General features: G+C 34.6%; 2 long non-coding RNA genes across 6 annotated transcripts; both read right to left on the bottom strand.

The window, feature by feature from the left end:
* Window positions 1–4008: 4008 nt before the first annotated feature.
* Window positions 4009–5521, bottom strand: LOC147386499 (uncharacterized). Its single transcript, XR_015172116.1, has 4 exons — window positions 5226–5521; window positions 4998–5125; window positions 4389–4649; window positions 4009–4141 (listed from the first exon to the last, which is right to left on the bottom strand). It is a non-coding gene; the product is annotated as an uncharacterized LOC147386499 (long non-coding RNA).
* A 771-nt stretch (window positions 5522–6292) lies between these two features.
* LOC147386498 (uncharacterized) lies at window positions 6293–10078 on the bottom strand. 5 transcript variants are annotated; one of them, XR_015171650.1, is made up of 6 exons: window positions 9382–10078; window positions 8872–8997; window positions 8587–8712; window positions 8398–8444; window positions 7913–8022; window positions 6302–7760 (listed from the first exon to the last, which is right to left on the bottom strand). It is a non-coding gene; the product is annotated as an uncharacterized LOC147386498 (long non-coding RNA). The 5 variants fall into 5 exon arrangements; XR_015171651.1 differs by having other exon boundaries at window positions 9736–10078; XR_015171652.1 differs by having other exon boundaries at window positions 6293–7760; window positions 8904–10078.
* Between the last annotated feature and the right edge of the window lie 2762 nt (window positions 10079–12840).

Raw genomic sequence — 12840 nt, 5'->3', positions numbered from 1 at the left:
GTCTATGCCTGGTTTAAGCTAAGTATTGACCTTGATTATTCGGACTTCTGATGTTTCAGCTCGGACCGCTCTCAGTTTGGAATTTTCTTTTATTTTTCTTTGTCGCTCTAACTTTTGCCTAGATCGCCTTTTCAGGTTTTCAATCTAGCGAGCTTACTCTAACTTTTGCCTAGATCACCTTTTCAGATTTTCAATCTAGCGAGCTCTTTCTTTTTTCTTGGCTCTGATTGTTGCCAAAGTTGTCATTTCAGATTTTCAACCTTGCGAGTTTGTCTTAATTTTTTCCTAAGTTGCCCTTTTCGGGTTTTCAACTTAACAGGTTTTATCATTTTTTTATCTTTTTCTTCTCCTCTGAACTTCTAGAATTACTGTCTGATCATGCTTTGCTGCCCTCCTTGACTTTTCCACATGGTACTTAGGAGGACTTTTATAGGTAGGCTTAGGACTAGACATAAAAAGAAAGGAATTTTGAGGCTCAAAAACCCGAATGCCCCTTGTGTGGCATTTCATCTTGAATTATTTTCTTTTTCCTTGAATTTTCTTCCCCACTTTGACAATTTTTTCATTTGAATTTTTTTCTTTTTAAATTTTTTTCTTTGTCGGAGAATTTATTTATTTATTTTTTTTGATGTGGTCGGGCCGGCCTAAAGTAACTTCTTAGGTTGCCTACGTACCCCAAATTTTTGGGATCAGACCAAAACGTAGTTCGAATTTTCCCTCCCCTAGGTTAAGTAATTGGGCTGAGAAAGAAAAAGGCATCATTTTTTTTTGAAAATGCTACAAAGGGCTGAGAAAGGAGATAATGAATTGGGTAACAGGAAAATTGATTCGGCCAAAGATGGCCTCCTTAAATGTAGTACCATTTGATCCGATCAAGGTAGGTTGACTCTGGTAGTTCACTTCCATCATGATCTTGAAGTCTGACGACTTTTTCAACAGTATTTCTTTAATGAATGAATTTCTCCAATTGGGTTCAGGCTTTCTCCTATAGTCGAGGAGGAGTGTTCAATTTTCGTTAAAGTCTGATAGTTAAATCCTTGACTTATAAATGATGAGCTTTGACCTTTTTGTCAAATGCACGGGTGACTTTTCTTAGATAAGCTTGCACATGGTACAGGGCTTTAACTCGTTTTCTTCGATCAAGTTTAATTCTTCATACTGCTGAGGAACCCAATCTGTTTCTAACAAATGATTTTCCAACAAGACCCTGAGAGACGAAATTTTCATTTCAACTGGCAAGACTGCTTCCATGCCATACACTAAGGAGTAGGGAGTAGCTCCAATAGAGGATCGAATTGAAGTTCGATATGTCCATAGCGTGAATGATAATTTTTCTGACCAATCTCGATGTGATTGACACATTTTCCTGATAATAGTCTTGAGACTCTTACTAACTGCTTCAACCGTTCCATTGATCTGAGGACGGTAGGGAGATGATTTGTGCTTTCGGATCTTCAACTTTAAACACAGAGTAATGATTTATGTTTTGAAGTATGACCCATTATCAGAGATCAGTTCAAAAGGTACCCCCATATCGACCGATAATATGTGATTTGAAACTCAAGATATAGTAAGGATAATGCTGATACATTTTATAACATCTTCTTTGATTCCATTGATATAGACTAGTATCTATTCCGTGTTGAATAATACCCAAGCTTGTACCTAACATACCCTCATATGATCACACGAACAGGTCTTTTAAAATTTCTGAGTAAATTCATTATTCCCTCGTGTTCCTTTAGGGATAAGATGGTTTCTATTTTAATCTCCTTAGGAATTATTTTTTGTTTCGAGGTCAAAGACTTTTCTTTTCTCAATTAAAGGTTGAGCCCGACTCTTATCTTCTCGTTCAGAAACGAAATCTATCAAATTATTAGTTAATTCGTTAATACGCTCGAGGTATTCAAAAATTTCCTTTATCCGATCAATTTCAGATGAGGCAACAGACACCTCTATAGACTCGATGGACTAACTTGACTCAATAGGAAAGGGTAGACTCAATCTAAGGAAGACATGACCTTGCTGGAAAAAAGGACTCGAGCTAACCCAAATGACTCATGAAAACTCAAGACAAGTACCCACACGAGTTTGATTAGGACTGAGGACTGAGATATTGCTTATAACTGGTAGGATTGAAGCACTATGATCTTCAAAGAACAACTGGACGATATTGAGAAATTTTGAGGTCATTTCTGATTGTTGATTTGATATTGATGTTTACTCTAACTGACCGGATTTACAACCCTAGCTAGATAACAGACGATTGAGCTTAGACACAATGATAACCCTTAAACCTCTTTGAAGGTGAATTTAACCAATTTCAGTGTCACCCCCTTGATAACATTTTAAATGAACCCTGAGATTTTATTGAATTTTGTACACCAATCCATTAAACAATTCATCCATTCAATGATTATTCATAAGGAAAATAATTTTATTGCACTCTTGAAAATAATGTTTTTATTGAATAACAATTTTCACAATTTTGATTATTTTTTGCAATCATTTTCTTTTTAGAAAAACATATTTTGATAATTTTACAAGGTCCATGCAAAAAAAATAGATTTTTGGTAAAAAACATATTTCAAAAATTGTCCATGCAAAAATAGATCTTTTGTAAATCATTTTTTCTTCATTTTCTTTTCTTTTGGAAAACATTTTTTCTCTGAAAAATAATTTTTTATTTAGAAAGCATTTTCTCTTACAAAATCTTGTTCTTATGGAAAACATTTTCTGGAAAACATTTTTTCTAGAGAACAACACTTTTTCTGAAAAATATATTTTTTTTAAAGAACACTTCTTTTGAAAAACACTTTTTCTGGAAAATACTTTCCCTTCGTAAACCATTTTTCCTCTTTGAAAATTTGATTTCTATTTTGATTTAAATGGCCCGGCCCATCATGATTGTTGGATCGGGATGGACTGGGTCATTATTGTAAAAGAATGGATTCTTTATTGGGTCGGTGTACCCATTTTAATCAGTTAAAAGAAAAACTTTAATCCTTGAGAACAACCATACATTTTGATCTCATCATCCACATCATTCACATCAACTCATCAATCAAAAGGTTCCATTCAATAAACAACCCGGGAACACCCACAATAAGTTCAAGTCGTGACCTACAGGAAAGGTTTTTAGACTCTAAGCTTACTACGTGCAATGCATTTTTATCTGGCCACCCTTGTCCAAGCACACCTATATACCTTTCGATACATGGTGACTTGGTTTGATATACCGTATAGGTGATAATCTAAAACCTCAACCCACTTCTCTGAAACCAAAAACAGTCAGTTTGCTCTCCAGTGGAGAGGTGGCGCACAATGCTGAGCAAGGGCCCACTTAAATACCTCTCGTCTAGAATAGACGTAGTCTATCCCCCTCATACAATAGGGTACAACGGGGCAAGATCTCGCTTAGGCACTGGTTTTGACCAAGAAGTGCAATTGATATACTTACACTACACCAAATATGGCGATTAGGAACGGTTTATTACCGTTCCTAAGCCACTATGAAACGGCTTGCAGACCGTCTTTAATCGAGGCGTCATTAATGAGGTTAAACGGCTGAAAGCCGTTCTATATTTCATGATTTGGAACGGTTAAAAATGGTTCCAGATCTCGGAATTTGAAACGGCTTAAAACCCTTCCTAATTTGCATCTTTATATAACAGCACATCGTAACCCAAAAAGATTTGAGACATCGGATTTTATAGAACTGATATCCTACGTCTGAGACTTTAGACATCAGTTATAAACCGATATCTAAAATTGTTATAAATTGATATCTAATTTTTTTTTTTTTTTTTTTTTTTTGCTACTTGCCTATTACCCACGGTTAAAATAGATCCAAATAGAGAACATCGAGGTTTTCTATCACATTAATTTATATACAAAAAGAGTTGCAATGAGTCATAATTTACAAATCCAAAATTGCAATACATCGATAAACCATTCACAATCATTACACAAGCATAAGTGCTTACAAGGAAGCAATGCTATCACTGACATCCCTCCCTATCTTCTTTAAGATCCCCACAATGGCCGCAACTACCAATAAAAGAATTTTTTCATGTCACCACATTGCATACTCTCTCGATGAGCTTCCGCACCTTCAAAAAAGTGTTTGAAGCAAGTGCTCCTGACCAACCAAAAAATCAAGGACTATAAGGTGAGAAACCTTCATGTCCACTCTTTAGCTCCAAAGGCAGTGCAATTAGAAGCATAAATAAATTGAATACAAATATAGTTGGGATAGAGGTGGTGATGATTATATAGCAAAAATTGTCGTTGGTCATAATGGTGATGATGATATAACAAAATTTGTCATAGGTTATAATTACTAGCACAAATGTAGTAAAAAGTCATTTTCCCAAAATGTGACTCACCTGAATTTCACTTTTATAAGGATCCCAAATTTATCAAAGTCCATGTCATGCTCATCTGAAATACATCATAAAAAACGAAATGAAAACCAGGGGAACTGTTTTCAAAGTAAATTTGTTAATAGCCGTGGGAATGAAATTAAGTATCTTACACTAACGATTTTCATATTCTTCCAGAACATTGTGGTTTAGAAAAAGAATAGAATTTGCTTCAAAAATATTATCTTGAATTGCAGCTTCTAATTCCTCAATAGTACCAGGCATCTGCAATTAGAAAAAGTGCAAAAATAGTGAACATTAAGCTTCAAGGAAGCCTAATCCAATTAGGCAGATCCAATTATATTACTTGAAAAATGGTCAAAAAGGAAAACCAAACAGCACAACCTTCAACTATCTAGTTGTAAATATAGGTTCGATCTATGTAGACATTTGCATCCATTACATATTCTTTGAATGGTTAGTTCATGGAAGGTAGGTAAGATTGTGCTATGTACCCACATTAATGTTCACCAAAACTGAAATATGGTGACAGCCACAACTAATGATGTGATGTGGATTGAAAATACAGATTAAAACAAAGTTCATAAATAGTCAAAACCTATGCAGCCTTACCAAAGAATGTGTGGACTCCAGTGGCTATAACAATGGCCTCGATTTCACCTTGCTTGCAAGTGGACTTAGAGAAGACTTCATCACCAGGGTTCTTTGTGACTGGTAGGTACTCTCCAGTGCAGGCTTTCCTGTATTTCATTTTTTTTTCAAGCATCATAATAGCTGCAATTTCCATGACCCATGATAGATGAAGTGTTATTATTAAAGAAGAAATTGATAAAAGCTTACCCTTAGAGCAATCTTCTTGAATTTATTCATCGTAGAGAAACGCATGAGGCGTGATAAGACAACAGAGTCTAGAGGTATATATGGGGGAACTCCATCATCCACAATCCATGGGTGACCTGTTAGTATAGAAACCCACTATCACACTCACAAGGAAGAATCAAAGGCATAATACTGAGGGTATTGAAGAATCCTAAAATTGTTTACTGGAATGCAGAAATCTTATAAAATTGTCAAAACCATAGATAGAGGACTAAATAAAATCGAAGAGAACCTTAAAAGAGAGAAAGAGAGAGAGAGAGAGAGAGAGAGAGAGAGAGAGAGAGAGACTTACTTCTTCCACAGATAATAGACATGAGAAAATTATAAAGGCAAATCTCACCTGGAAAATAAAAGCCACTCTAAATCTAAATCTAAATCTGACATCATTGAGAATTTTTCTCCAAAAGGCCTGAGAATCCACCTTGATGATCTTTGCAAGTGTTGCAATATTCCAAAAAAAGAATGATTTATCATTAGCAGCGCAAAGCAGAGGAAACCTAAGGTATTAAATATGATTTATGAATTGTGACTCACCCCTTTCTAGACATTTAGAACGAGGAAAAAGTAACAATTTAATTGATGATTTTAGATGCTAATTTGAGATCAAAGCCCTGCATGGTAGCTTATAAGATATTTTCTGAGGAAAATATTGTAGTTTGGTGTTTTGGAAATGTCGTGTAACACAGAAGAAATTTCTTTTAAAATAAAGATATTTAAACGAAAAATTGTATTCTTCAATTAAACTCTATTAGTCATATTGGGGGGTGATATTTAACCTACGTTATTTGTTAGATAAAACAAAAACAATAGATTTCTTGAATGAGAGAACAAAATATATAAGTGAAGATATATGTTTAAAAGTATAGAGTTGGATGGGAAAATTGGCAACTCAAAGAAATTACTATATTTACATTCCTAGGTGTGTTCGATACGTCATTTCAGAAAGTTGTAAATTTCCAACTCTCTCATCATGTAAGGATAATCACAACTCTCTACCGATGAAATCTCATTCAGGTCTGGTACTTATTTTTTTTATGAGTAATTCAGGTCTGGTACTTATGACTAACCTGTACGAGGACTTTTTCTCCGTAGTTCTGCTTAAATGCACACATGAATACGTGTAGAAATTCCATGTATTCCTAGATTTAGAAAGTACCAAATAACATTTTAGTATTACAAAAAATAGCATAATTTACTTGTATAGATGCAGTATTATGGGCATAAAATTTAAGCAAACTAGGCTAATGAAATTACTTGAACATAACTCATGCACACAGTCCAAAATCTCCTTATATCTAGGGAATATAAATTCATGAGCCACAAAGGCAAGCTCATGGCACATCAATAACAAGATGTAGAATTAACTTAACTGTATTAAGTTTGGTTTATATAGAAGGTGTTCCTGCCTTTTTTGTTCTTATAGCCCATTGAGTAGGTTATATTGTTAAATGTACAACTCTTTTTGCTAAGACTGTCTGACCATGATTTTGGACAATTTAGGACTCTACCTTAAGATTGTTCTCTCTTGTTTCTCTGTGACATACAGATGAACTAAATATAAGCCTCTCTTTTCTTCTTCAGATTTATTTGTTTCTTCTTTTCTGTTATTTGCTTGGGGGTACCATAACATTGTTAAGTTTGCATGTCTTATGCTACATGAAGTGTGACCTTCCCGACTTCTCATAACCATGGTTGTTGAATCATGATAGTAGGCAGCCACCCACCAATTGCAAGGGATGAAGATGCTTTAAGAAAACACGTCTAAAGCATGCTTCAGCCGATCGACATAATTAATCAATAAGTTTTACTCTTTCTGAACTTAATTCACAAATTTGTGGTACTTTAATTACATTCTCTGTTTATAATATAGAAATACAACTATGGACCTAAAACAGGATTTGGGTTTAGTGTATTTTATAAGTACGCGTTTATTTGGTTTGGTATTTATGTCGATTCGTTTATCCATACCATACATCATATTTTCTGTAGTAGGACACATGTAGTTGCAGCCAACATCAAGTACACAATAGAATTTCCATGAAATAAGAAAAGCATATTAACAAAATGTATGAATGACATTGAATGGTACAACCCGAAATACAAGCATCGAGACCTTCCAAAAAAAAAAAAAAATACAAGCACCGAGAGGCATTCACATAAATCAATAGATTTACTTTTGGTAGCATGATTATTTATGGTTTAGAAACTTTATTTCAGTTTTTATCAATAAGAAATATCTTTGTTCAACAACAACAATAAAACATTATCCCAGAGATTGGAGTTAGCTAGACAAATTTTGTTCCTCCATTCCACTCTGTCCTAAGCCAAGTCTCCTATAATAGTAAGGACTTATCATTTTATCAAATAGCAAAAATGAAATGACAATAAAATACACCTGATCAATCACAGTGGGCTGCATTTGGCATGCCATTGTTAGGGCCCATATAGGGGTATACAACTTTAAGGAATCTTCATCAAGTACTCCAGTCAGCATTGCTGGAAAAAAAATTAAAGTCAAACAATTTTAGCAAATAGTAGGTCTATCAAATATGGTTAAATGAAGAAGTCCAAGATACAGTATAAATTAAAAAAAGGAAGATTTACTAGATGAAGTGTAGCAATATTGGTGTTTACTAATTATTTATTACTTGGTAACCTCCTTATGTTGAAGGGCCTAATTGCTTCATGTGCTTCTTGAGCATTCTTGACCTTCCTAAAGTACTTACGAGTGCTCTCTGATGCAAAATCATGTCCATATCTACACAATAAAAGCAATTGTTGGTAGATAAAGGGAGAAACCAAAACATACTCTCGGTTTCTAAGCAAACAAACTGCAACTAAAGACATTTTATAAGGCATAAGTGGAGATAGCCCTTTCCTTATACAGCTTTTAGTTTCATGTAGAAACACTCTGTGGTGAAAATTTACAAGCTACAAGATTATTTCAACATGCCACGAGGATTTTGACATGGTGACAGCTCTAACTTGTGCATGTCCTATTGTAAATAATGTTGGTTCTACATTTAAGACAGGTGGTTGTGTGGAAGGTTATGATGGTGCCACGCATAAACTTAAGAACTAAATAGAATTACATATATGCGCCTATGTACACAAGATCAAATGTCACTTTCACCTTTCTATGACCAGTGAATGTATGTCTTTTGCAGCTACATCAGAAACCTTGCAAGAAATAGAAACAAAGGAGAAGTTATTAGAAATTAACAAAAGGATTATCAACTCATACTAATATAAACTACCTGGATATGAAACAAAACACTCTGAAATGATTAAAGAAAAATGTTGCCAAGCATTATGTGCTCACAATGATAGGTATATGATGTATTGATGTGTATTAAACACTTCTACCCTATTTCTTTCAACATTTTCTTGCTTTTGAGAGTTTCCTTGGTGAAAACAACCACTCCATCAAAGATGTCAATTGAAAAACCTAAAAGAGTCAAACATGTTCATAACTAACAAAACCCATTTCCTCATTAAACACATCAAGTGCGGCCTGTCACACATCATATGACCAAATACTATCAAGAGATGGCATAAAAATAATTCCAATGTTAAATTTTGCCAAAGCAGATTTAGAAAACTATACCTAAGCAATGACTCCACTATCAAGTGCCCTACCCAAAGAATTTTCATCGATAACTCAACCCCTTGCAACATTAGCAATGCAGACTCCCTTCTTCATCTTTGCAAGAATTTCATCATTGAAGACCATCTAATGCTCCATAGAAAATGCATAATTCTAAGAAATGAAAAATCTTCCATGATTTTTACTCAATACAATTCCAGCAGAATAAAAAGTTATGATGTGAAAGTTATCAAACTAGTTCCAAATACTTATCATGGATTGATTAAACTCTATCAATGTGAATAAGAGCTTTTAATGTTAATAAGATTTGAAAATACCGATCATTCAATGGGAAAACATAGCATATTTTAGGGTTCAAACCAATTAAAACAAAACTATCAATTTAGAAAGCAATGTCTACCTAGAAGATGAAGAACTACAGTTTATCATGGATTGATTGAAGAAACTTGAGCAAATTTAATTTGGATTCACTATGCAAAACAATGAGAAGAAATTATCTAAATTTCTTACATTATGATCTTGCTGCCGAAAGAACAGTGCACAGTTCAGGTCTGTCTTCAATAAATTCTCTCTTATGGCTTCAAATATTGTAAACCCTGGTCTGTTAGTTGATTTATTTCTCAAAATCAAAGATGGTTAGGGTTTTATGTTGAAATTGAAGATGGCTAGGGTATGAAAAACAGGGATCAGAAGTGCGCTTGATGTTATGCTAAGGATGATTAGTAATCTGTGGTAGTATGTATATCCACAAATCAAAGAAACAAATAGAATTAAAACCTAATAATTAGTCAAATGATTCAAACCCTAACCTTAATTGAATTGACATTCGAGGTCCACAGAAGAAAAGAAAAACAAAATCCTAACCATCGTATTGCTCCGCCTGTTGTGTGAGTTTAGCAACGTAAATGAAGCTATCGCGTTCTTTAGAGGAAGCCATAACTGAGGGGGATATAAGATCGATCGAGGGAGACAGATTGAGGAAGAGACTGAGAGGCCGATCATGGGAGCGACTGAGAGAGAGAGATGAGTGGTCGATCGAGGAAGAAACTGAGATCGAGCGAGAAAGAGATGAGATTGAGCGAAAGAGAGATCGAGCGAGAGAAAGAGAGTGAGGTTCGTTCCAAATTTGACTAGAAAGATACAGTGTGTTTGGATGTTTAAACCCCAATTAAAACGGCTTTTAGAAAGTAAAACGGCTTAATACCGTTTTAAAGGTCTGTTCCTATTTGCCAACTTTTTTGTAGTGTTAGATTATCTTTTACATACCTATGGGTACGAGTCAAGAGTTGTAGCCTTCATAAATGGTTTGGCATCCCACGAGGGGATCGATCACGTACTAGTACTACGTTGGCAATCAGGACATTTGACTGTGTGGCTCACAATAGGTAAAAGACTCAAGTCGCTCCAGCCTGGGTGCATCAATACATCTCTCAGAATCACCTGATCAAACGGTATTGATGTCCCAGTTTGATATATCCTAAGGTACGTGACTGGAGTTGTGGTTTTCATGAATGACGTCGCATCTCCGAAGAGATCGGGCCACGCACTAGTGCCACGTTGGCTATATAGGATGTGTAAGTGTGCCCGGAGCCTTTTTCAAACACATGGGCCCATGGGCCAGATTATGTCATCACATATGGATATCAAATGAATATTGATCAAGAAAATAATACAAAACCCATCACATCGAAATTAAGATGAAAACAAACACATCACAAATATATCTGTAGAGATCATGGCACATTATATGGGCATATAACACAAATAATACTTAATCTGATCCAACATTAAAAAGGCCCACAAATTTGTTGTCTATAGTCCAATCAAGGGTTACTTTTGGGTGATCCAAAATAAATCGAGATTCCAATAGATGTTACATTGATGATAGAATGACAATGGTTGAGATGACCTCACTCTCAGGAACATTAATTGTGTTAACATTAGATAAATTCGAATTTTCTGTGAATTAGGAAAATACAATCTGAACTTGCATCGATGATATCTAAGGCTCCCGATAACGAAATCGAGTGAACTCAATTCTAAATTAATCTACTCGATGAGATCTACATTTTATTAAAGATACCCAGACTTAATTCTCACTAGAATCTTCTGTAAAAACGTTTTAACATTGCTGTCCCAACCTTCATTCAGAAATAATTTCAGATTTACAGATTGACCTTTCATCAATGATATCTAAGGTTTCCAATAACGAAATTGAGTGAACTCAGGTTCTAAATTAATCTACGCGATGAGATATACATTTTATTAAGAGTTTCTCAGAATTAATTCTTACTAGAATATTCTGTAAAAACGTTTTAACATTTCTGTCCCAACTTTCATGCAGCAACAATTCCAGATTTACAGATTGAACTTGTATTGATGATATCTAAGGCTTCCGATAATGAAATTGAGTGAACTCAGGTTCTAAATTAATCTACTCGATAAGATCTACGTTTTATTAAGAGGTTCCCAGACTTAATTCTCACTAGAATATTTTGTAAAAATGTTTTAACATTACTGTCCCAACCTTCATCATTCCATCATTTTCATATGTCAATTTGAATCTTTCATTATTTAGGGGTCATCAAAAAGTGATCCTTAATTGGAAAAAAAATGCAATACCCAAAATCATCTACAATCAAATCACAAAAATAAATAAATAGAAAAAAATAAATAAAATAAATCGAACTAAATAATAAAAAAAAACTAGGTCATCTTGGCAATGCTCCCATACTTGGGGTTTTTCAAGTTTGATCCTCAATAGTCCCCAGTGGAGTCGCCACTGAAAGCGCCCTCAATCCGCGGGGTGTGCGGATCCGCTTTTGACCCTTGAGGTTTGGGAGTCGCCACCTAGTCATTATGCTCTAGGAACCAAACTGACTCTAAAACGGATAAAAAAACTAATCTACTACAGAAAAACTGAATTCGGGGATCATATTACGGGGTTAGAAGGTGTTAGGCACCAACCCCGCCCGGCCAATGCAGGTCTCAACTTATCCCAAATAAGACTACATCGCTAATGACAAAACCTAGATAAAAAAAATAACAAAAATCTTACCTACGATCTGCAAAGGTTCTGTTCCCTCAGATCTGGTGAAACTGCTCCTTGTACCATACTCCTTACTTCGTTCTGTCTCCAGATCTGATTTCTGATCTCCGAGGCAAGGTATCTCCTTCTTGGATTTGGGTGCTTCGAATTTGTTGTGAATTTTGGAGGTGTTTTTGAAAGGTTTCTAGGTATTTTTTAGGCTAAATTCGAAGTGGCGGTGTTAGGTAAGGAGTTGGAACTCCAAAATTAGGGTTTTGGAGAAGTTGTGGAGGCTTCTTCACCTACTTTTTCTAGGGTTTTTTTCTTTAATACGAAAATAGGGTGTGGAGGCTCCTTTTTATAAAGTTTTTTAGAAGCATTAGGGTTTGATTAGGGTTTCTTTTAGAGTTTTAATTAGGGTTTTGACTTTGGTCTTATGAGATGGACTTAGTCTGTAGGATTTTAATTTAGGATTTTGACTTTAGTCTTATGAGATTGACTTGATTAGTTTAGATTAGGGTTTTGATTTAGGGTTTTGAATTTAGTCTTATGAGATTGACTTGATTAATTTAGGTTAGGATTTTGATTTAGGGTTTTGACTTTAGTCTTATGAGATTGACTTTAATACTTTGACTTTAGTCTTTCTTGGTTGGCTTTTAATATCTTGACTTTAGTCTTACTTGATTGACTTTAACGTTTCACTTTACATTATTTAATAATTTATTTATTAATTTTGAAATTTTTAATTATTAAAGTTGTAAAATTACCATTTTGCCCTTGGAGAGGATTTGTTACGTTTTAAGTCGTTTTTCAATGTTTAAGGATGTTTTGGAATCAGTTTTTCGTAAGAAATTCAATGGGAATGTTGATTTTTGTCATTTATAAAATTTTTTGTGTCAAATGGTCGTGAATTTTATGAGGGGTATTTTCGTAATTTTATC

The sequence above is a fragment of the Akebia trifoliata genome, chromosome 14, assembly GCF_017979445.1.
Source record: "Akebia trifoliata isolate Shusen 1 chromosome 14, ASM1797944v1, whole genome shotgun sequence".
Lineage (NCBI taxonomy): Eukaryota > Viridiplantae > Streptophyta > Magnoliopsida > Ranunculales > Lardizabalaceae > Akebia > Akebia trifoliata.
The sequence above is the reverse complement of the archived record's forward strand: the minus strand, read 5'-3'. Positions and strand labels throughout refer to the sequence as shown.